We start from the raw sequence: 24231 nt of genomic DNA on the forward strand, positions 1-24231 counted from the left end.
GGTACAGAGTCAATGTGGAGACTATATACAGGGGGTACCGGTACAGAGTCAATGTGGAGGCTATATACAGGGTATTACAGTACAGAGTCAATGTGGAGGCTATATACAGGGGGTACCGGTACAGAGTCAATGTGCAGGCTATATACAGGGGGTACCGGTACAGAGTCAATGTGGAGGCTATATCCAGGGGGTACCGGTACAGAGTCAATGTGGAGGCTATATACAGGGGGTACCGGTACATAGTCAATGTGGAGGCTATATACAGGGGGTACCGGTACAGAGTCAATGTGGAGGCTATATACAGGGTATTATGGTACAGAGTCAATGTGGAGGCTATATACAGGGTGTTACGGTACAGAGTCAATGTGGAGGCTATATACAGGGTATTATGGTACAGAGTCAATGTGGAGGCTATATACAGGGGGCACCGGTACCGAGTCAGTGTGCAGGCTATATACAGGGTATTACGGTACAGAGTCAATGTGGAGGCTATATCCAGGGGGTACCGGTACAGAGTCAATGTGGAGGCTATATACAGGGGGTACCGGTACAGAGTCAATGTGGAGGCTATATACAGGGTGTTACGGTACAGAGTCAATGTGGAGGCTATATACAGGGTGTTACGGTACAGAGTCAATGTGGAGGATATATACAGGGTATTACGGTACAGAGTCAATGTGGAGGCTATATACAGGGTATTATGGTACAGAGTCAATGTGGAGGCTATATACAGGGTGTTACGGTACAGAGTCAATGTGGAGGCTATATACAGGGGGTACCGGTACAGAGTCAATGTGGAGGCTATATACAGGGTATTACGGTACAGAGTCAATGTGGAGGCTATATACAGGGAGTTACGGTACAGAGTCAATGTGGAAGCTATATACAGGGGGTACCGGTACAGAGTCAATGTGGAGACTATATACAGGGGGTACCGGTACAGAGTCAATGTGGAGGCTATATACAGGGTGTTACGGTACAGAGTCAATGTGGAAGCTATATACAGGGGGTACCGGTACAGGGTCAATGTGGTTAGTTGAGGTAATCTGTACACTCTGTTTTCTTGCGCAATTGCATAGTATATGTAAATGTTGTGCAACATGAGATCTCACGAAGTCCTTGATCAGATATTCCATTAGATTTCTATTGATGTCAGAGTGATTAGATGGACAATAGAGTACTGGGTACCAGGCAGTTAACACGTTTGGTAGACTAATGAGCGTCAGCCAATAGGAGAAGCCTATTGGCCTGGATTTTGTGACGGTAATTTTGCGATGGTAATATGGTCACCGCAAAAGCCCTAGTTGTGATTAATTTCAGTTGAATACTCAAATACCCAATATCACAACCGAACCCTCTCTATCATGTGACCAAAATCAGACACATTTTCCCAGACAGTATACAGGATGCAGACTGCATCATTAGCTCTACTGACTAAGAGCTTAATCGAAGCCAGTTGAAACCCATGATAGAGGGAGAAAGAGAGAGAGAGAGAGAGAGACGCTAACACATGTTTCCCATGCCAATAAAGCCCTTGAATTGAATTGAGAGAGAGAGAGAGAGAGAGAGAGAGTGAGAGAGAGATGGTGAGAGAGAGAGAGAGATAGTGAGAGAGAGAGAGAGAGAGAGATAGTGAGAGCGATAGTGAGAGAGATAGAGAGAGAGAGAGAGAGAGATAGTGAGAGAGAGAGAGAGAGAGAGAGAGAGAGAGAGAGAGAGAGAGAGAGAGAGAGAGAGAGAGAGAGAGAGAGAGAGAGAGAGAGATAGTGAGAGAGAGAGAGAGCTACATTATCTCCATGGCCGGGATGGGTCTGGAGAACTCAGGGGAGCGTCTCAGGTTCACTTCCCCATCCCAGGGATCAATATCCGGGCTAGGGTTCTGTCCCATGGGCCCCTAATGGAAGACAAGGCTGGAGCCCTGGGTAATACTAGACACACTGACAGGTAGAGGAGAGGACAGGAGAGGGGGAGGAGAGGAGAGGAAAGGAGGGAAGAGGGGAGGAGGAGATGAGAGATAAAGGAAAGTGAGAAGTGTAGAGGAGACGATGAGAGAGAGAGGAGGATGTCATAGGAAGAGAGGTGAGGAGAAGAAAGGTGGACAGGACGGAGACAACATAAGGAGAAGAGGAGAAGAGGATGGGACAGCAGAAAAGTCAGGAGGAAATGGATAGAAAGAAGAAAGGAGATTTAGAAAGGAGAGGATTGGAGAGGAGAAGAGAAGAGAGAAGAGGAGGTTGGGAAAGGAGAGGACTGCAGAGGAGAAAAGAAGAGAGAAGAGGAGGTTGGGAAAGGAGAGGACTGCAGAGGAGAAAAGAAGAGAGAAGAGGAGGTTGGGAAAGGAGAGGACTGGAGAGGAGAAGAGGAGGTTGGGAAAGGAGAGGACTGGAGAGGAGAAGAGAAGAGGAGGTTGGGAAAGGAGAGGACTGCAGAGGAGAAAAGAAGAGAGAAGAGGAGGTTGGGAAAGGAGAGGACTGGAGAGGAGAAGAGGAGGTTGGGAAAGGAGAGGACTGGAGAGGAGAAGAGAGAAGAGGAGGTGGTGAAAGGAGAGGACTGGAGAGGAGAAGAGAAGAGGAGGTTGGGAAAGGAGAGGACTGGAGAGGAGAAGAGAAGAGGGAAGAGGAGGTTTAGAAAGGAGAAGAGAGGAGAGGAGGATGAGAGGAGTGGACCCCTAAAAGGACAAGAACATCTCAACTGTAATCTTGAACAACTAGTGGAAAAACACTCATACCCCCAGAGGACAAAGCTGAAGAACAAAAGTCAGAGGTGAGAATCATTATGTTTCTACTTCTGCATGTTATCTACGGGCCCTGCCCCACCTTGTTTGGGCTATCGGTGTTTTCCAAGTGGCGCTTGGTCCTCAAAGACCAAGTCAGCAGAGAGAGAGGACATGGTTGGATATTATAGTAAAAGACAGCAGAGAGAGAGGACATGGTTGGATAATATAGTAAAAGACAGTAGAGAGGACATAATAATAAATAAATAATAATATGCCATTTAGCAGACGCTTTTATCCAAAGCGACTTACAGTCATGTGTGCATACATTCTACGTATGGGTGGTCCCGGGAATCGAACCCACTACCCTGGCGTTACAAGCGCCATGCTCTACCAACTGAGCTACAGAAGGACCACATGGTTGGATAATATAGTAAAAGACAGTAGAGAGAGAGGACATGGTTGGATAATATAGTAAAAGACAGTAGAGAGAGGACATGGTTGGATAATATAGTAAAAGACAGTAGAGAGAGGACATGGTTGGATAATATAGTAAAAGACAGTAGAGAGAGAGGACATGGTTGGATAATATAGTAAAAGACAGTAGAGAGAGAGGACATGGTTGGATAATATAGTAAAAGACAGTAGAGAGAGAGGACATGGTTGGATAATATAGTGAAAGACAGTAGAGAGGGAGGACATGGTTGGATAATATAGTAAAAGACAGTAGAGAGAGAGGACATGGTTGGATAATATAGTAAAAGACAGTAGAGAGGACATGGTTGGATAATATAGTAAAAGACAGTAGAGAGAGGACATGGTTGGATAATATAGTAAAAGACAGTAGAGAGAGGACATGGTTGGATAATATAGTAAAAGACAGTAGAGAGAGGACATGGTTGGATAATATAGTAAAAGACAGTAGAGAGAGAGGACATGGTTGGATAATATAGTAAAAGACAGTAGAGAGAGAGGACATGGTTGGTTAATATAGTGAAAGACAGTAGAGAGAGAGGACATGGTTGGATAATATAGTAAAATACAGTAGAGAGAGAGGACATGGTTGGATATTATAGTAAAAGACAGTAGAGAGAGGGGACATGGTTGGATAATATAGTAAAAGACAGTAGAGAGAGAGAGGACATGGTTGGATAATATAGTAAAAGACAGTAGAGAGAGAGAGGACATGGTTGGATATTATAGTAAAAGACAGTAGAGAGAGAGAGGACATGGTTGGATATTATAGTAAAAGACAGTAGAGAGAGAGGACATGGTTGGATAATATAGTAAAAGACAGTAGAGAGAGAGGACATGGTTGGATAATATAGTAAAAGACAGTAGAGAGGACATGGTTGGATATTATAGTAAAAGACAGTAGAGAGAGGGGACATGGTTGGATAATATAGTAAAAGACAGTAGAGAGAGAGAGGACATGGTTGGATAATATAGTAAAAGACAGTAGAGAGAGAGAGGACATGGTTGGATATTATAGTAAAAGACAGTAGAGAGAGAGGACATGGTTGGATAATATAGTAAAAGACAGTAGAGAGAGAGGACATGGTTGGATAATATAGTAAAAGTATGTTCCTGCATTTCATGAATCATTGTGCCTGTTTGGAAGAGACAAACGGTGGCGAAGCGCACGAAAATCACATTTGGAAAATTGCCGATTCATCCTCATTGACACCGCAGCAGACACAACAGTTCACGCTGTCAAAAAGGGCGGGTCTGTAACCAGACGCCCGTCTGATAGCACTTTAGAACTGTCGATCAAAAAACAGCCCTCATCATTGGTTGCTTAGTGCTGCATCTACGGGGGACTGACAAACGGTAAGCTCTGAGAATGACTTAAAAGACTCATTTAAAAACATAAGGTGGACAATGAATGTAGAATTACCTCATGAGTTGAGCTGCACACGTTTCCCAAATCGTGGGCCCACAAATTCTATATTATGCTAGAAGGTTCATTGTACCTGTCTATGTTACTCTAGAAGGTTCATTGTACCTGTCTATGTTACTCTAGAAGGTCCATTGTACCAGTCTATGTTACTCTAGAAGGTCCATTGTACCAGTCTATGTTACTCTAGAAGGTCCATTGTACCTGTCTATGTTACTCTAGAAGGTCCATTGTACCTGTCTATGTTACTCTAGAAGGTCCATTGTACCTGTCTATGTTACTCTAGAAGGTCCATTGTACCTGTCTATGTTACTCTAGAAGGCTCATTGTACCTGTCTATGTTACTCTAGAAGGTCCATTGTACCTGTCTATGTTACTCTAGAAGGCTCATTGTACCTATCTATGTTACTCTAGAAGGTCCATTGTACCTGTCTATGTTACTCTAGAAGGTCCATTGTGCCTGTCTATGTTACTCTAGAAGGTCCATTGTACCTGTCTATGTTACTCTAGAAGGTCCATTGTACCTGTCTATGTTACTCTAGAAGGCTCATTGTACCTGTCTATGTTACTCTAGAAGGTCCATTGTACCTGTCTATGTTACTCTAGAAGGTTCATTGTACCTGTCTATGTTACTCTAGAAGGTCCATTGTACCTGTCTATGTTACTCTAGAAGGCTCATTGTACCTGTCTATGTTACTCTAGAAGGTCCATTGTACCTGTCTATGTTACTCTAGAAGGTCCATTGTACCTGTCTATGTTACTCTAGAAGGTCCATTGTACCAGTCTATGTTACTCTAGAAGGTCCATTGTACCTGTCTATGTTACTCTAGAAGGTCCATTGTACCTGTCTATGTTACTCTAGAAGGCTCATTGTACCTGTCTATGTTACTCTAGAAGGTCCATTGTACCTGTCTATGTTACTCTAGAAGGTCCATTGTACCTGTATATGTTACTCTAGAAGGCTCATTGTACCTGTCTATGTTACTCTAGAAGGTCCATTGTACCTGTCTATGTTACTCTAGAAGGTTCATTGTACCTGTCTATGTTACTCTAGAAGGTCCATTGTACCTGTCTATGTTACTCTAGAAGGTTCATTGTACCTGTCTATGTTACTCTAGAAGGTCCATTGTACCAGTCTATGTTACTCTAGAAGGTCCATTGTACCTGTCTATGTTACTCTAGAAGGTCCATTGTACCTGTCTATGTTACTCTAGAAGGTCCATTGTACCTGTCTATGTTACTCTAGAAGGTCCATTGTACCTGTCTATGTTACTCTAGAAGGCTCATTGTACCTGTCTATGTTACTCTAGAAGGTCCATTGTACCTGTCTATGTTACTCTAGAAGGTCCATTGTACCTGTCTATGTTACTCTAGAAGGTCCATTGTACCTGTCTATGTTACTCTAGAAGGCTCATTGTACCTGTCTATGTTACTCTAGAAGGTCCATTGTACCTGTCTATGTTACTCTAGAAGGTCCATTGTACCTGTCTATGTTACTCTAGAAGGTCCATTGTACCTGTCTATGTTACTCTAGAAGGCTCATTGTACCTGTCTATGTTACTCTAGAAGGTCCATTGTACCTGTCTATGTTACTCTAGAAGGTCCATTGTACCTGTCTATGTTACTCTAGAAGGCTCATTGTACCTGTCTATGTTACTCTAGAAGGTCCATTGTACCTGTCTATGTTACTCTAGAAGGTTCATTGTACCTGTCTATGTTACTCTAGAAGGTCCATTGTACCTGTCTATGTTACTCTAGAAGGCTCATTGTACCTGTCTATGTTACTCTAGAAGGTCCATTGTACCTGTCTATGTTACTCTAGAAGGTCCATTGTACCTGTCTATGTTACTCTAGAAGGTCCATTGTACCAGTCTATGTTACTCTAGAAGGTCCATTGTACCTGTCTATGTTACTCTAGAAGGTCCATTGTACCTGTCTATGTTACTCTAGAAGGCTCATTGTACCTGTCTATGTTACTCTAGAAGGTCCATTGTACCTGTCTATGTTACTCTAGAAGGTCCATTGTACCTGTATATGTTACTCTAGAAGGCTCATTGTACCTGTCTATGTTACTCTAGAAGGTCCATTGTACCTGTCTATGTTACTCTAGAAGGTTCATTGTACCTGTCTATGTTACTCTAGAAGGTCCATTGTACCTGTCTATGTTACTCTAGAAGGTTCATTGTACCTGTCTATGTTACTCTAGAAGGTCCATTGTACCAGTCTATGTTACTCTAGAAGGTCCATTGTACCTGTCTATGTTACTCTAGAAGGTCCATTGTACCTGTCTATGTTACTCTAGAAGGTCCATTGTACCTGTCTATGTTACTCTAGAAGGTCCATTGTACCTGTCTATGTTACTCTAGAAGGCTCATTGTACCTGTCTATGTTACTCTAGAAGGTCCATTGTACCTGTCTATGTTACTCTAGAAGGTCCATTGTACCTGTCTATGTTACTCTAGAAGGTCCATTGTACCTGTCTATGTTACTCTAGAAGGCTCATTGTACCTGTCTATGTTACTCTAGAAGGTCCATTGTACCTGTCTATGTTACTCTAGAAGGTCCATTGTACCTGTCTATGTTACTCTAGAAGGTCCATTGTACCTGTCTATGTTACTCTAGAAGGTCCATTGTACCTGTCTATGTTACTCTAGAAGGTCCATTGTACCTGTCTATGTTACTCTAGAAGGTCCATTGTACCTGTCTATGTTACTCTAGAAGGTCCATTGTACCTGTCTATGTTACTCTAGAACACATATGTCAGAGTCAAGGCCCGCGGGCCACATCCGGCCCGCGAGAAGGTTTTTTACGGCCCCTGGGATGATCTTGATTTATTATTAGAACCGGCCCGCAGACCGCAGCAAGCCGGCAGCCCGCAGATCTTTTACACGCACCAATACTACATTTCCCACAATGCAACGGTGACGCACCGAGCAGTAGGCTGCTTCATTTCAATATTTATTGGCACAGCAGTTGTCAGCATCACAGTAAAATTAACTTTCAGATACCCATCAAAAATGGCAAAACGGAAGGTGGACACTGAGAACCGGGGTTTCAAACAAGGTGGGAGTCGGAGTATTTGTTCACGGAGGTAGCTGGAAAACCTGTGTGTCTTCTGTGTGGAGAAAGTGTGGCGGTACTGAAAGAGTATAATCTGAGACGACATTATGAAACGAAACACGCGGACAAAAACAAGAATATGGACATGGAACAAAGGCTACAAAAGGCAGAGGAATTAAAACGAGGCCTCAAATCTCGACAGGCTCTGTTCAAAAAAGCCAAATCACAAGGCCAGGCTGCTGTCAAGGCCAGTTTTATTTTGGCAGAAGAGATCGCTAAATCAGCCCGGCCATTTACGGAGGGGATTTCATCAAAAACTGCATGATTAAAGTTTGTGACGAAGTTTGCCCAGAAAAAAGGCAACTCTTTTTAAATGTGAGTCTGAGCAGAAACACCATTGCCGAGAGAGTAGACCAGTTGTCCATCAATCTAAAAGAGCAGCTTGTGAAAAAGGGAAAAGATTTCATTGCATATTCCTTGGCTGTGGATGAGAGCACCGACATTTCTGACATTGCCCAGTTGTCAATTTTCATCCGCGGAGTGGACTCCAGCCTAAGCGTGACAGAGGAGTTTTTGGCTTTACGTCCTATGCATGGCACAACTACGGGGCATGATTTGTATGAAGAGGTGTCAAGATGTGTAAATGAGATGGAGCTGCCTTGGGAAAAACTCGTGGGTTTGACAACCGACGGAGCACCTGCGATGTGTGGACACAGGAGCGGACTGGTGGCGAAGATACGGGAAAAGATGCAAGAGGAAAACGCGACAGGTGAGCTGACAGCTTATCATTGTATCATACACCAGGAAGCGTTGTGCGGTAAAGCCTTGAAAATGGAGCATGTAATGAGCATCATCACGCACACAGTTAACTTTATCAGAGCCAAAGGTTTGAATCACCGCCAGTTCAAGGCATTTCTGAAAATATTTCAGTTGAGTGGATGATAGAAAATTGCTATTATTGTTTTTTTCTTTGAAGTAAATTTAGCCCACTTTTGCTAAAATAGAAAATATAGGCTACTGATGGTGCCTTGAATACCGGTTTCTTTCATTTAATGTTCATGTTATGGGGATTTTTATATAAAGGAAATTTGTCTTTTGTGTCTGTTGAAAATTAAAGATTACTGACAGAGCCATAAGAAAATATTGCTTTATTTATCTGATCATATTGGAATATATTTGTTAGGTTTTCAGTAGGTTCAATTAGGTTCACTAGACTATATGCGTCATTTAAAAAATTTTCAATGAACATTCGAACAGTCCGGCCCTCGGCTTGTAGCTAAATTTTTTATTTGGCCCTCCGTCCATTTGACTTTGACACCCCTGCTCTAGAAGGTCCATTGTACCTGTCTATGTTACTCTAGAAGGCTCATTGTACCTGTCTATGTTACTCTAGAAGGCTCATTGTACCAGTCTATGTTACTCTAGAAGGTCCATTGTACCTGTCTATGTTACTCTAGAAGGTCCATTGTACCAGTCTATGTTACTCTAGAAGGTCCATTGTACCAGTCTATGTTACTCTAGAAGGTCCATTGTACCAGTCTATGTTACTCTAGAAGGTCCATTGTACCAGTCTATGTTACTCTAGAAGGTCCATTGTACCTGTCTATGTTACTCTAGAAGGCTCATTGTACCTGTCTATGTTACTCTAGAAGGCTCATTGTACCTGTCTATGTTACTCTAGAAGGCTCATTGTACCAGTCTATGTTACTCTAGAAGGTCCATTGTACCTGTCTATGTTACTCTAGAAGGTCCATTGTACCAGTCTATGTTACTCTAGAAGGTCCATTGTACCAGTCTATGTTACTCTAGAAGGTCCATTGTACCAGTCTATGTTACTCTAGAAGGTTCATAATGACAGTATGTTGTTATCATTGTTTCTGTAAACTTGGTGAGGAAGAAGAGAAGTGCGAAGACAACTTGGTAACACTTCCTATCAATACCCTCTTCATAATGCATTATAAGACTTCCTATCAATATCCTCGTCATAGAGCATTATAAGACTTCCTATCAATATCCTCTTCATAATGCATTATAAGACTTCCTATCAATACCCTCGTCATAATGCATTATAAGACTTCCTATCAATACCCTCGTCATAGAGCATTATAAGACTTCCTATCAATACCCTCTTCATAATGCATTATAATAAGACTTCCTATCAATACCCTCTTCATAATGCATTATAAGACTTCCTATCAATATCCTCTTCATAATGCATTATAAGACTTCCTATCAATACCCTCTTCATAATGCATTATAATAAGACTTCCTATCAATACCCTCTTCATAATGCATTATAATACTTCCTATCAATATCCTCTTCATAATGCATTATAAGACTTCCTATCAATACCCTCGTCATAATGCATTATAAGACTTCCTATCAATACCCTCGTCATAATGCATTATAAGACTTCCTATCAATACCCTCTTCATAATGCATTATAAGACTTCCTATCAATACCCTCTTCATAATGCATTATAAGAATTCCTATCAATACCCTCTTCATAATGAGCAAAACTCAATCATGAGGCATCAAAGCCAAAGGAACTGAGTAATAAGAAATGCTATAGATGGAAGGAAAGTAGTGTGGAAATCTACCAAAAAACTAACAACATATTTAATCCCTTTTAGAACATTTCCTGGGTAAAACGTTCCACTGTAATAGTGAAGGTGTAAACTTGGCAGCAGAAAGATTAAACAGTATATTGGAGCTCCCAGCTACCCTACAAAAACTAAACCGTATATCTCAGCTTCCCTATAAAAACTAAACAGTATATATCAGCTTCCCTATAAAAACTAAACAGTATATCTCAGCTTCCCTATAAAAACTAAACAGTATATCTCAGCTACCCTACAAAAACTAAACCGTATATCTCAGCTTCCCTATAAAAACTAAACAGTATATCTCAGCTTCCCTATAAAAACTAAACAGTATATCTCAGCTTCCCTATAAAAACTAAACAGTATATCTCAGCTTCCCTATAAAAACTAAACAGTATATCTCAGCTTCCTTATAAAAACTAAACAGTATATCTCAGCTTCCCTATAAAAACTAAACAGTATATCTCAGCTTCCCTATAAAAACTAAACAGTATATCTCAGCTTCCCTATAAAAACTAAACCGTATATCTCAGCTTCCTTATAAAAACTAAACAGTATATCTCAGCTTCCCTATAAAAACTAAACAGTATATCTCAGCTTCCCTATAAAAACGAAACAGTATATCTCAGCTTCCCTATAAAAACTAAACAGTATATCTCAGCTTCCCTATAAAAACTAAACAGTATATCTCAGCTTCCTTATAAAAACTAAACAGTATATCTCAGCTTCCCTATAAAAACTAAACAGTATATCTCAGCTTCCCTATAAAAACTAAACAGTATATCTCAGCTTCCCTATAAAAACTAAACCTTATATCTCAGCTTCCTTATAAAAACTAAACAGTATATCTCAGCTTCCCTATAAAAACTAAACAGTATATCTCAGCTTCCCTATAAAAACTAAACAGTATATCTCAGCTTCCCTATAAAAACTAAACAGTATATCTCAGCTTCCTTATAAAAACTAAACAGTATATCTCAGCTTCCCTACAAAAACTAAACAGTATATCTCAGCTTCCCTATGAAAACTAAACCGTATATCTCAGCTTCCTTATAAAAACTAAACAGTATATCTCAGCTTCCCTATAAAAACTAAACAGTATATCTCAGCTTCCCTATAAAAACTAAACAGTATATCTCAGCTTCCATATAAAAACTAAACAGTATATCTCAGCTTCCCTATAAAAACTAAACAGTATATCTCAGCTTCCCTATAAAAACTAAACAGTATATCTCAGCTTCCCTATAAAAACTAAACAGTATATTGGAGCTCTCAGCTTCCCTATAAAAACTAGCCATTTCAAGCAGTCAATCTCAGAAAATGAAAAACAATGACAAATGGTTTGATGAAGAATGCAAAAACCTAAGAAAGAAATTGAGAAACCTGTCCAACTGGATGCTTTGAAAAGTCATAGTCAATTGATCAATAACATAATAATACTATTAGCAAAAATGTTCACTTTCAAAAATCTATCAGAAATAGATGGGAGAGGTTGAGGGTAGAGGAAGGACATCAGTAATAGATGGGAGAGGTTGAGGGTAGAGGAAGGACATAAGTAATAGATGGTTGAGGGTAGAGGAAGGACATCAGTAATAGATGAGAGAGGTTGAGTGTAGAGGAAGGACATCAGTAATAGATGGTTGAGGGTAGAGGAAGGACATCAGTAATAGATGGTTGAGGGTAGAGGAAGGACATCAGTAATAGATGGTTGAGGGTAGAGGAAGGACATCAGTAATAGATGGTTGAGGGTAGAGGAAGGACATCAGTAATAGATGGTTGGGGGTAGAGGAAGGACATCAGTAATAGATGGGAGGGGTGGAGGGTAGAGGAAGGACATCAGTAATAGATGGTTGGGGGTAGAGGAAGGACATCAGTAATAGATGGGAGAGGGTAGAGGAAGGACATCAGTAATAGATGGGAGAGGGTAGAGGAAGGACATCAGTAATAGATGGGAGGGGTGGAGGGTAGAGGAAGGACATCAGTAATAGATGGGAGAGGGTAGAGGAAGGACATCAGTAATAGATGGGAGGGGTGGAGGGTAGAGGAAGGACATCAGTAATAGATGGTTGGGGGTAGAGGAAGGACATCAGTAATAGATGGGAGAGGGTAGAGGAAGGACATCAGTAATAGATGGGAGGGGTGGAGGGTAGAGGAAGGACATCAGTAATAGATGGGAGAGGTTGAGGGTAGAGGAAGGACATCAGTAGTAGATGGGAGAGGTTGAGGGTAGAGGAAGGACATCAGTAATAGATGGTTGGGGGTAGAGGATGGACATCAGTAATAGATGGTTGGGGGTAGAGGAAGGACATCAGTAATAGATGGGAGAGGTTCAGGGTAGAGGAAGGACATCAGTAATAGATGGCTGGGGGTAGAGGAAGGACATCAGTAATAGATGGTTGAGGGTAGAGGAAGGACATCAGTAATAGATGGTTGAGGGTAGAGGAAGGACATCAGTAATAGATGGTTGGGGGTAGAGGAAGGACAGCAGTAAAAGATGGGAGAGGTTGATGAAGGACATCAGTAAAAACTAACAAAATAGAACTATTGTAAAATAGATTGTGTTCATAAAATGTATATAGTATATAGAAGCTTTTGCCCATCTTAATCTTTTATTTTTATTGGCCAGTCTGAGATATGGCTTTTACTTTGCAACTCTGCCTGGAGGGCCAGAATCCCAGAGTCGTCTCTTCACTGTTGACGTTGAGACGGGTGTTTTGCGGGAGAGAGTGAGAGAGTGAGAGAGGTGAGAGAGTTGAGAGAGAGAGAGAGAGAGAGAGAGAGAGAGAGAGAGAGAAAGAGAGAGAGAAAGAGAGAGTGAAGAGACAGAGAGTGAGACAGAACAGAGACAGAGAGAGAGAGAGAGACAGAAACAGAGACAGAACAAGACAGAGAGAGAGAGACAGAAACAGAGACAGAACAAGACAGAGAGAGAGAGAGACAGAGGAAGAATGAAACAGAGAGCGAGAGAGAGAGAGAGAGAGAGAGAGAGAGACAGAGAGAGAGACAGAGAGAGAGAGAGAGAGAGAGAGAGAGAGAGAGAGAGAGAGAGAGAGAGAGAGAGAGAGAGAGAGAGAGAGAGAGAGAGAGAGAGAGACAGAGGAGTAAAAGAGTACATACCTGAGAACAGAGCAGCATCACCAGCTCTACTACTGAAGTACTGGACTTCATACACACCAGACCTGCAGAGAGACACAGGAAGATCAGGAGACCTACAGAGAGAGACAGACCTACAGAGAGACACAGGAAGGGTAGGAGACCTACAGAGAGAGACAGGAAGGGTAGGAGACCTACAGAGAGACACAGGAAGATCAGGAGGCCTACAGAGAGACACAGGAAGGGTAGGACACCTACAGAGAGAGACAGGAAGGGTAGGCGATCTACAGAGTGAGACACAGGAAGGGTAGGAGACCTGCAGAGAGACACAGGAAGATCAGGAGACCTACAGAGAGAGACAGACCTACAGAGAGACACAGGAAGGGTAGGAGACCTACAGAGAGAGACAGGAAGGGTAGGAGACCTACAGAGAGAGACACAGGAAGATCAGTAGACCTACAGAGAGACACAGGAAGATCAGGAGACCTACAGAGAGAGACAGACCTACAGAGAGACACGGGAAGGGTAGGAGACCTACAGAGAGACACAGGAAGGGTAGGAGACCTACAGAGAGAGACAGGAAGGGTAGGAGACCTACAGAGAGACACAGGAAGGGTAAGAGACCAACAGAGAGACACAGGAAGGGTAGGAGACCTACAGAGAGAGACAGACCTACAGAGAGACACAGGAAGGGTAGGAGACCTACAGAGAGAGACAGACCTACAGAGAGACACAGGAAGGGTAGGAGACCTACAGAGAGACACAGGAACGGTAGGAGACCTACAGAGAGAGACACAGGAAGGGTAGGAGACCTACAGAGAGACACATGAAGGGTAGGAGACCTACAGAGAGACACGGGAAGGGTAGGAGACCTACAGAGAGACACAGGAATATCAGGAGGCCTACAGAGAGTCACAGGAAGGGTAGGAGACCTACAGAGAGACACGGGAAGGGTAGGAGACCTACAGAGAGACACAGGAAGGGTAGGAGACCTACAGAGAGACACAGGAAGGGTAGGAGACCTACAGAGAGAGACACAGGAAGGGTAGGAGACCTACAGAGAGAGACACAGGAAGGGTAGGAGACCTACAGAGAGACACTCACAGCTCACCAACATCTCTCTTACAGGTTTCCCACCCAGCTAAGATCTAACATTATTACTTTAGATAGTGTCAGATAACAGAAGCATTCCACAGAAAGGACAAGTGTTACAAGGATACGGAGAGAAGGGAGGGGAGAGAGAGAGAGAGAGAGAGAGAGAGAGAAGGGAGGGAGAGAGAGAAGGGAGGGGAGAGAGAGGGTAAGATAGAGGAGAGAGAGAGAGAAAGAAAGAAAGAGGAGAGAGAGAGGGACAGACAGAGAGGGAGGCGACAGAGAGAGAGAGGTATAGCGAGGCAGAGTCAGAAAAAGAGAGAGAAAGAGAGAAATAAATAAATAGAGAGAGATAGATCACAAGAACGAAGAGAAGAGAGGTTTTAAGACAGGCAGACAGACAGGCAGACAGACAGACAGACACAGAGAGACAGGATTGACAGAGAGACAGGCAGACAGACAGGCAGACAGACAGGCAGACAGCCAGGCAGACAGACAGACAGGCAGACAACAGCAAGCAGGTGGGAAGTGGACACACTCTTTGGTACAAGGTACTGTATACCAGGGTGTATCAATACAACTAGACTGTAATACCAGGGTGTATTAAATACAACTAGACTGTAATACCAGGGTGTACAGGAGAATGTACCACTTTATACTGTCTGGTTTTTCCAGAGTATTATCATGGATCATACCTGATGGGTAAGGTAGCCAGCCAAGAGAAACACACACACACACACACACACACACACACACACACACACACACACACACACACACACACACACACACACACACACACACACACACACACACACACACACACACACACACACACACACACACACACACTCCCAGCGCAGTGTGAGTGGTGACAGCAGCATGGTGAGGACTGGACAGTGAATGGGGGACTCACTCCACATAGAGACGTCGGGTTAGAAGATAAAGGCGTGTACAGCACCTGTACCTTCAATGAGCAGCTCCTGGCCGTGGCTACCCAACAGGGTCCTAGAGAGGAACGGAGCGAAGTCCACAAAGATCTCCCTCAGCAGGGGAGCCACCTTCTCCAGGGCACGCTCCAACTTAGTGGTGATACTGTAGAGGGGGAAAGGAGGGGGAGAGAGGAGAGGGGAGGGAGAGGAGAGAGGAGAGGGGGGAGAGAGGAGGGAGGGAGAGAGGGAGGAGAGAGGGGGGAGGAGAGGGAGAGAGGGAGGAGAGGGGGAGGGAGAGGAGAGAGGAGGGGGAGAGGGGGAGAGGAGAGAGGAGGGAGGGAGAGGAGAGAAGAGAGGGGGAGGAGAGAGGAGATGGGGGAGGAGAGAGGAGATGGGGGTGGGGGGGAGGGAGGGAGGGAGGGGAGACGAGAGAGGAGAGGGGGAGGGGAGATGAGAGAGGAGAAGGGGGAGAGGAGAGAGGAGAGAGGAGGGAGGGAGACGAGAGGGGGAGAGGAGAGAGGAGGGGGGAGAGGAGAGAGGAGGGAGGGAGAGGAGAGAGGGGGGGAGGAGAGGGGGAGAGGAGGGAGGGAGGGAGGGAGAGGGGGAGAGGAGAGAGGGAGGGGGAGGGAGGGAGGGAGGGAGGGAGGGAGGGAGGGAGGGAGGGAGGGAGGGAGGAGGAGAGAGATGAGGGAGGGAGAGGTGAGGAGAGGAGAGAGATGAGGGAGGGAGAGGAGAGAGGGGAGAGGAGGAGGGAGGGAGGGAGAGGAGAGAGGGAGAGGGGAGAGAGGAGGGAGGGAGGGAGGGGAGAGAGGAGGGAGGGAGAGGAGAGAGGTGGGAGGGAGAGGAGGGAGGGAAGAGAGAGGGAAGAGAGGAGAGGAGAAGAGAGAGGGAGAGGAGAGAGGAGAGGAGATGGGGAGGAGAGATGGAGAGGAAGGATATAGGTAGAGGAGACAGACAATCAGTTGGCCAGTAGAAGAGACTCAGTCTGGACGTTATGACAGGGCTATGACAGGCCTTATGACAGGCCTTATGACAGGTTTATGACAGGACTTATGACAGGCCTTATGACAGGTTTATGACAGGCCTTATGACAGGCCTTATGACAGGGTTATGACAGGGGTTATGACAGGGGTTATGACAGGCCTTATGACAGGTTTATGACAGGCCTTATGACAGGCCTCATGACAGGCCTTATGACAGGTTTATGACAGGTTTATGACAGGTTTATGACAGGCCTTATGACAGGCCTCATGACAGGCCTTATGACAGGTTTATGACAGGTTTATGACAGGCCTTATGACAGGCCTCATGACAGGCCTTATGACAGGCCTCATGACAGGGTTATGACAGGCCTTATGACAGGCCTTATGACAGGCCGTATGACAGGCCTTATGACAGGCCGTATGACAGGCCTTATGACAGGCCTTATGACAGGGTTATGACAGGCCTTATGACAGGCCTTATGACAGGCCGTATGACAGGCCTTATGACAGGCCTTATGACGGGGTTATGACAGGCCTCATGACAGGCCTTATGACAGGCCTTATGACAGGGTTATGACAGGCCTTATGACAGGCCTTATGACAGGCCTTATGACAGGTTTATGACAGGTTTATGACAGGTTTATGACAGGCCTTATGACAGGCCTTATGACAGGCCTTATGACAGGCCTCATGACAGGCCTTATGACAGGCCTTATGACAGGCCTCATGACAGGCCTTATGACAGGCCTCATGACAGGCCTTATGACAGGCTTTATGACAGGGTTATGACAGGCCTTATGACAGGCCTTATGACAGGCCGTATGACAGGCCTTATGACAGGTTTATGACAGGTTTATGACAGGCCTATGACAGGCCTTACGACAGGCCTTATGACAGGCCTTATGACAGGTTTATGACAGGCCGTATGACAGGCCTCATGACAGGCCGTATGACAGGCCTTATGACAGGGGTTATGACAGGTTTATGACAGGCCTTATGACAGGGGTTATGACAGGCCTCATGACAGGCCGTATGACAGGCCTCATGACAGGGGTTATGACAGGTTTATGACAGGCCTTATGACAGGGGTATGACAGGGGTTATGACAGGTTTATGACAGGCCTTATGACAGGGGTTATGACAGGCCTCATGACAGGCCGTATGACAGGCCTCATGACAGGGGTTATGACAGGTTTATGACAGGCCTTATGACAGGGGTTATGACAGGCCTCATGACAGGCCGTATGACAGGCCTCATGACAGGGGTTATGACAGGTTTATGACAGGCCTTATGACAGGGGTTATGACAGGCCGTATGACAGGCCTTATGACAGGTTTATGACAGGTTTATGACAGGTTTATGACAGGCCCTATGACAGGCCTTATGACAGGCCTTATGACAGGCCTTATGACAGGCCTCATGACAGGTTTATGACAGGTTTATGACAGGCCCTATGACAGGCCTTATGACAGGCCTTATGACAGGCCTTATGACAGGCCTTATGACAGGCCTTATGACAGGGGTTATGACAGGCCTCATGACAGGCCGCATGACAGGCCTCATGACAGGGGTTATGACAGGTTTATGACAGGCCTCATGACAGGCCTCATGACAGGCCTCATGACAGGGTTAGTACAAATTAGGCTGTTTGATGCTCGCTTTGCCCAAAAAAGATGGAATGCAAACCTATAGCTTGTTTTAGTGTTATGGGGGTCGATATGGGATTGAAAGGCTGGCACTTAGGCAAGCAGACATTTGAGTTTGTGTGTGTGTGTAAATGAGTTACTATAGAAAATACACTAGGCAAGAGTAATAAGAAGCAGCAAATTAGCCTAGCATATAAAAGCCTATACACAGTACCAGTCAAAGTTTGGACACACCTACTCATTCAAGGGTTTTTCTTTATTTTTTAAAACTATTTTCTACATTGTAGAATAATAGTGAAGACATAAAAACTATTAAATATAAAACATGGAATCATGTAGTAACCAAAAAAGTGTTATGCAAATCAAAATATATCTATATTTTAGATTCTTCAAAGTAGCCACCATTTGCCTTGATGACAGCTTTGCACAATCTTGGCATTCTCTCAACCAGCTTCATGAGGTAGTCACCTGGAATGCATTTCAATTAACACGTGTGCCTTGTTAAAAATTAATTTGTGGAATTTATTTCCTTCTTAATGTGTTTGAGCCGATCAGTTGTGTTGTGACAAGGTAGGGGTGGTATACAGAAGATATCCCTATTCGGTAAAAGACCAAGTCCATATTATGGCAAGAACAGCTCAAATAAGCAAAGAGAAATGACAGTCCATCATTACTTTAAGACTTGAAGAATTTTGAAAGTTTCTTCAAGTGCAGTCGCAAAATACCATCAAGCGCTATGATGAAACTGTCTCTCATGAGGACCGCCACAGGAAAGGAAAACCCAGAGTTACCTCTGCTGCAGAGGATGAGTTCATTAGAGTTACCAGCCTCAGAAAATGCAGCCCAAATAAATGCTTCACAGAGTTCAAGTAACAGACACATCTCATAACATCAATTGTTCAGAAGAGACTGTGTGAATAAGGCCTTCATGGTCGAATTGCTGCAAAGAAACAACTACTAAAGGACAACAAGAATAAGAAGAGACTTGCTTGGGCCAAGAAACACGAGCACTGGACATTAGACCGGTGGAAATCTGTCCTTTAGTCTGATGAGTCCAAATTAGAGACCTTTGGTTCTAACCGCCGTGTCTGTGAGATGGAGAGGAGGTGAACAGATGATATCAGCATGTGTGGTTCCCACCGTGAAGCATGGAGGAGGAGGTGTGATGGTGCTTTGCTAGTGACACTGTCTGTGATTTATTTAGAATTCAATGCACACTTAACTAGCATGGTTACCACAGCATTCTGCAGCGATAAACCATCCCATCTGGTTTGCGCTTAGTGGAACTATAATTTGTTTTTCAACAGGACAATGACCCAACACACCTCCAGGCTGTGTAAGGGCTATTTGACCAAGAAGGAGAGTGATGGATCAGATGACCTGGCCTCCACAATCACCCGACCTCAAACCAATTGAGATGTTTTGGGATGAGTTGGACCTTTAGAGTGAAGCAAAAGCAGCCAACAAGTGCTCAGCATATGTGGGAACTCCTTCCAGACTGTTGGAAAAACATTCCTCATGTAGCTGTTCTTCACTATTGTTCAAAATGTAGAAAATAGTACAAATAAAGAAAAACCCTTGAATGAGTAGGTGTTCTAAAACCCTTGAATGAGTAGATGTTTCCAGACTTCTGTAGATAGAAATATAGAGATATAGAGATATAGAGACAGGGAGGTCAAGTTTAAGCCTAGTACTTCAGTGTTCAGTGTTAGGGTTTAGGGTTCAGGGTTTACGGTTCAGTGTTAGTGTACAGGGTTCAGGGTTAGTTTTCAAGGCTTGTGTACAGGGTTCATGTACAGGATTCATGTACAGAGATCAGGGTTAGTGTTTAGGGTTCAGGGTTAGTGTTTAGGGTTCAGGGTTAGTGTTCAGGGTTTGTGTTCAGGGTTCGTGTTCAGGCTTCGTGTTCAGGGTTCGTGTTCAGGGTTCGTGTTCAGGGTTCGTGTACAGGGTTCATATACAGGGTTCAGGATTCATGTTCAGGGTTCATGTTCAGTGTTCAAGGTTCGTGTAAAGGGTTCAGGGATCATGTACAGGGTTCAGGGTAAGTGTTCAGGGATCATATACAGGGTTCAGGATTCATGTTCAGGGGTCATGTTCAGTGTTCAAGGTTCGTGTACAGGGTTCAGGGTTCATGTACAGGGTTCAGGATTCATGTTCAGGGTTCATGTTCAGTGTTCAAGGTTCGTGTACAGGGTTCAGGGTTCGTGTTCAGGGTTCAGGGTTCGTGTACAGTCGGCAGTCACTAAATGGTCATGCTAGATAGGACAAAATTCGAAAATGTAGTAAGGGTTAGAGGTTAGTAAGGGTTAGTAAGGGTTAGAGGTTAGTAAGGGTTAGAGGTTAGTAAGGGTTAGGGTTAGTAAGGGTTAGAGGTTAGTAAGGGTTAGGGTTAGTAAGGGTTAGAGGTTAGTAAGCGTTAGGGTTAGTAAGGGTTAGAGGTTAGTAAGGGTTAGAGGTTAGTAAGGGTTAGGGTTAGAGGTTAGTAAGGGTCAGAGGTTAGTTAGGGTTAGTACGGGTTAGGGTTAGAGGTTGGTAAGGGTTAGTATGGGATAGGGTTAGAGGTTAGTAAGGGTTAGAGGTTAGTAAGGGTTAGAGGTTAGTAAGGGTTAGAGGTTAGTAAGGGTTAGAGGTTAGTAAGGGTTAGAGGTTAGTAAGGGTTAGTACGGGTTAGGGTTAGAGGTTAGTAAGGGTCAGAGGTTAGTAAGGGTTAGGGTTAGAGGTTAGTAAGGGTCAGAGGTTTGTAAGGGTTAGAGGTTAGTAAGGGTCAGAGGTTTGTAAGGGTTAGGGTTAGAGTTTAGTAAGGGTCAGTGGTTAGTAAGGGTTAGGGTTAGAGGTTAGTAAGGGTTAGAGGTTAGTAAGGGTTAGGGTTAGAGGTTAGTAAGGGTCAGAGGTTAGTAAGGGTTAGGGTTAGGGTTAGAGGTTAGTAAGGGTTAGAGGTTAGTAAGGGTTAGTACGGGTTAGGGTTAGAGGTTAGTAAGGGTTAGAGGTTAGTAAGGGTTAGGATTAGAGGTTAGTAAGGGTCAGAGGTTTGTAAGGGTTAGGGTTAGAGGTTAGTAAGGGTCAGAGGTTAGTAAGGGTTAGGGTTAGGGTTAGAGGTTAGTAAGGGTTAGAGGTTAGTAAGGGTTAGTATGGGTTAGGGTTAGAGGTTAGTAAGGGTTAGTAAGGGTTAGGGTTAGAGGTTAGTAAGGGTTAGAGGTTAGTAAGGGTTAGTACGGGTTAGGGTTAGAGGTTAGTAAGGGTTAGAGGTTAGTAAGGGTTAGTACAGGTTAGGGTTAGAGGTTAGTAAGGGTCAGAGGTTTGTAAGGGTTAGGGTTAGAGGTTAGTAAGGGTCAGAGGTTAGTTAGGGTTAGTACGGGTTAGGGTTAGAGGTTGGTAAGGGTTAGTACGGGATAGGGTTAGAGGTTAGTAAGGGTTAGAGGTTAGTAAGGGTTAGGGTTAGAGGTTAGTAGGGGTTAGAGTTAGAGGTCAGTCGGGGTTAGAGGTTAGTAAGGGTTAGGGTTAGGGTTAGAGTTTAATAAGGGTCAGAGGTTAGTAAGGGTTAGGGTTAGTACGGGTTAGGGTTAGAGGTTAGTAAGGGTCAGAGGTTAGTAAGGGTTAGGGTTAGGGTTAGAGATTAGTAAGGGTTAGAGGTTAGAAAGGGTTAGGGTTAGTAAGGGTTAGAGGTTAGTAAGGATTATAGGTTAAAATCCCATCTAGGATCACAACATGCTATATATAGTCCTTTATATCATGGCTGATAGGCTGTTTCAGGGGTCATAGAGGTATCGTCTGGGGGTTAGAGGTCGTAGGTAGTGGTCAGGGTTAGGGTGTCCTTGCCTAAGACACTGTCCTGCATCGCGGGGGGCTGTCTGGAAGCCTGCCAGAGAGCTAAAGGGCTTGAGCTCAGGGGGCGGCAAACCGCTGCGCAGCACACACTGCTCCACCTCACAATAGACACTGCAATACACAAACCACACACACACACACACACACAGATTAAAGCAACACACACTCACTAACAAAGCTACACACACTCACCAACATTATACGACCACTGACTTCTAAGGGACACAGAGGACTGAGTCCTGACTTCTGTGAGGGTAACATGGACTGTCAATATAGCTCATATATATATTTGTGTTGTTTGAAAGTTCCAGCTCCTTTTCGACACAATTAGGATTTGGCCCTAAGAAGTTGATGAAACACACAGACTCTGTCGATCACAATGACTCACGATTCCAATTTTAAGGAACAATAGTTTTTATTGTTTTTGCAAATGACAGGTTGCAAACGGTAGATGAACTACTACTCTTAGATAAAAGGGTTCTTCGGGCTGTCCCGAAAGGTGCTCTCTAACCTCTAACCCAGTCCCCATAGAATAACCCTTTTTGGTTCAAGGTAGAATGATTTCCACAGAGGGTTCTATCTGGAACCCAAAAGAGTTCTACCTGGAACCAAAAAGGGTTCTACCTGGAACCAACAAGGGTTCACCTATGAGGACAGCCGGAGAACCCTTTTGGAACCCTTTTTTCTAAGAGTGTAGATAACGCTACATTGTAACTACAGCTAAATCGTAACTACAGCTAAATTACAACAAAAGCTAAATTGTAACTACAGCTAAATTGTAACTAAAGCTAAATTGTAACTAAAGCTAAATTGTAACTAAAGCTAAATTGTAACTAAAGCTCAATTGTAACTAAAGGTAAATTGTAACTACAGCTAAATCGTAACTACAGCTAAATTGTAACTAAAGCTCAATTGTAACTAAAGGTAAATTGTAACTAAAGCTAAATTGTAAAGAATGGATAATCTCAGACAGTAGGTCTGACAGAGCGGCTTGTGGAGTGGGGGGGCAGACAAGCAGACAGCGTTAATCAATGTCAACTACTACATTATCACAGCTGGATAAGATAGAACAGACAGTTATTCATTTCTAAATGTATCATATGCATATACTAAAGTGGGGCAAAAAAGTATTTAGTCAGCCACCAATTGTGCAAGTTCTCTCACTTAAAAATATGAGAGAGACCTGTAATTTTCATCATAGGTACACTAGAACTATGACAGACAAAATGAGAAAAGAAATCCAGAAAATCACATTGTAGGATTTTTGTATTAATTTATTTGCAAATTATGGTGGAAAATAAGTATTTGGTCACCTACAAACAAGCAAGATTTCTGGCTCTCACAGACCTGTAACTCCTGTAACTTCTTCTATAAGAGGCTCCTCTGTCCTCCACTTGTTACCTGTATTAATGGCACCTGTTTGAACTTGACTACTCCTGTGGTCCTTCTGTAGCACAGTTGGTAGAGCATGGCGCTTGTAAGGCCATGGGTAGTGGGTTCGATTCCCGGGACCACCCATACGTAGAATGTATGCACACATAACTGTAAGTCGCTTTGGATAAAAGCGTCTGCTAAATGGCATATATTATTATATTATTATTATATTATTATTATATTAGTATAAAAGACACCTGTCCACAACCTCAAACAGTCACACTCCAAACTCCACTATGGCCAAGACCAAAGAGCTGTCATATGACACCAGAAACAAAATTGTATACCTGCACCAGGCTGGGAAGACTGACTCTGCAATAGGTAAGCAGCTTGGTTTGAAGAAATCAACTGTGGGAGCAATTATTAGGAAATGGAAGACATACAAGACCACTGATAATCTCCCTCGATCTGGGGCTCCACGCAAGATCTCACCCCGTGGGGTCAAAATGATCACAAGAACGGTGAGCAAAAATTCCAGAACCACGGGGGGACCTAGTGAATGACCTGCAGAGAGCTGGGACCAAAGTAACAAAGCCTACCATCAGTAACACACTACGCCGCCAGGGAATCAAATCCTGCAGTGCCAGACGTGTCCCCCTGCTTAAGCCAGTACATGTCCAGGCCCGTCTGAAGTTTGCTAGAGAGCATTTGGATGATCCAGAAGAAGATTGGGAGAATGTCATATGGTCAGATGAAACCAAAATATAACTTTTTGGTAAAAACTCAACTCGTCGTGTTTGGAGGACAAAGAATGCTGAGTTGCATCCAAAGAACACCATACCTACTGTGAAGCATGGGGGTGGAAACATCATGCTTTGGGGCTGTTTTTCTGCAAAGGGACCAGGACGACTGATCCGTGTAAAGGAAAGAATGAATGGGGCCATGTATCGTGAGATTTTGAGTGAAAACGTGGCTGGGTCTTTCAGCATGACAATGATCCCAAACAC

At 43.8% G+C, this 24231-nt stretch overlaps 1 pseudogene; it reads right to left on the reverse strand.

The window, feature by feature from the left end:
* LOC118378693 (neurobeachin-like) overlaps positions 1-24231 on the reverse strand; it is a 257394-nt pseudogene that overhangs the window by 44042 nt on the left and 189121 nt on the right.

This window comes from Oncorhynchus keta, chromosome 11 (assembly GCF_023373465.1).
Source record: "Oncorhynchus keta strain PuntledgeMale-10-30-2019 chromosome 11, Oket_V2, whole genome shotgun sequence".
NCBI classification, from domain to species: Eukaryota; Metazoa; Chordata; class Actinopteri; order Salmoniformes; family Salmonidae; genus Oncorhynchus; species Oncorhynchus keta.